Raw genomic sequence first — 1550 nt, forward strand, 5'->3', positions numbered from 1 at the left:
ATGGATTGTGCTGCTTGACCATTTGTTAAATTTTTAATCAAATTAGTCATTGCAGTCATCTGAGCTGTCAATGTTGTAAAAGCATCTATGTCATGAACTCCTGCTGTTTTACGTGGTACTAGTGCACGTGGGTTGGCCCAATGTCCATTATTATTATAAATCTTTTCAAGGATATCATATCCATCATTATAGGTACTAGCCGTGAAAGCTCCTCCTGATGTAGCATCGAGCATTTATTTTGCAATGAGATTTAACCCATTGTAAAATGTCTCGAGCTGTATACAGTATGGAATGCCATAGTGAGGGCATTTTCTTAATAGCTCCTTGTACCTTTCCCAAGCATCTGGAACTGCCTCATCGTTCATTTGTCTAAAAAGACAAATTTCGTTTTTGGAGTTAGCATTCCGAGTGGGAGGAAAATATTTTTTTAAAAACTCTTCTACCATGTTATTCCAAGAATCCATAGATCCTAGTTGCAAGGAATTGAACCAAGACTTTTCCCTATCCTTTAAAGAAAAAGGAAACAATGTGAGTCTCAAAACATCATTAGATACTCCCGGGATAAGGAAAGTATCAGTTATTTCCATGAATGATTTTAAGTGTGAGTGCGGATCTTCAGATGGCAAACCACTGAACTGACCGTTGGTTTACAACATATTAAACATCACTGGTTTTAACTCAAAATGGAGGGCTTCCCTTTCTGGTCTAATTATTCTTGAATTTAACTGATCAAAAACAGGAATGGCATAGTCCATAATTCCTCCGTCTTTTGAGTTTGCCAGTTTGATTATTTTTTCAGCGTCATTCAGTGGTGGGGGAGTTGGTGGAAGTGGATTATCAGCCATATTGGAAGAGGTTAGAGCAGATAATAATACTCTTTGCACTCTTCGTCTTTGTCTGAAAGTTTGCTCGATATCCGGATCCAATTAAAAAATCTCCCCGTGCGGTAGCCTTGGCATACACCACACCCAAAATCAAGTAAAAAGATGGTAGAAAAATCAAATCTTTAGACTTACTAAAAATAAACTTTTGCCTAAAATACCCGGCAACGGCGCCAAAAACATGTTATGAGAATTATATAAAATAAATTTCTCAGACTGCTAACAAATGGAGACTAGTGCAAGTATACACTTATCAACCCACTATCGTCCACGGAGAAAAAGAAATAAAAGTTTGTTTTAATAGTATAAATAAAGATATGATTTCAGAAGGTGAATTCGAGGAAATTTTTCGCGAGTTGATTAAACACTACTGCTGTGAACAAGTTTTAAAAGAGAGCTTAGGGTGTAAGGATTCATTAAGATATTAAACCGACAACATTGTACAACATGGTTCTATAGCATACTTTATAAATGACTTATCTTTACAACTAATAGCTTCCTTAAGGTACTCTCTCGAGATGTCATAATGGCACACAGTCATAGATCCAACCCTCATATCTCTATGCAAGGCTGGAGTCCCGACATTGGCTCAAACTATTCTTTTTATAAGCTAAATGGAGTGAAAACAAATCTCCTCGATTCTAAGCAACTCTCTCGAGCCTACTTCCA

At 36.8% G+C, this 1550-nt stretch overlaps 1 non-coding gene across 1 annotated transcript; it reads left to right on the forward strand.

The window, feature by feature from the left end:
• The first annotated feature begins 291 nt into the window (after positions 1-291).
• On the forward strand, positions 292-398 carry LOC112505209. Its single transcript, XR_003068348.1, has one exon. It is a non-coding gene; the product is annotated as a small nucleolar RNA R71 (small nucleolar RNA).
• Positions 399-1550: the final 1152 nt, after the last annotated feature.

The sequence above is a fragment of the Cynara cardunculus genome, unplaced genomic scaffold (assembly GCF_001531365.2).
Source record: "Cynara cardunculus var. scolymus isolate 2C unplaced genomic scaffold, CcrdV1 Un_Scaffold_9062, whole genome shotgun sequence".
Classification (NCBI taxonomy): Eukaryota; Viridiplantae; Streptophyta; class Magnoliopsida; order Asterales; family Asteraceae; genus Cynara; species Cynara cardunculus.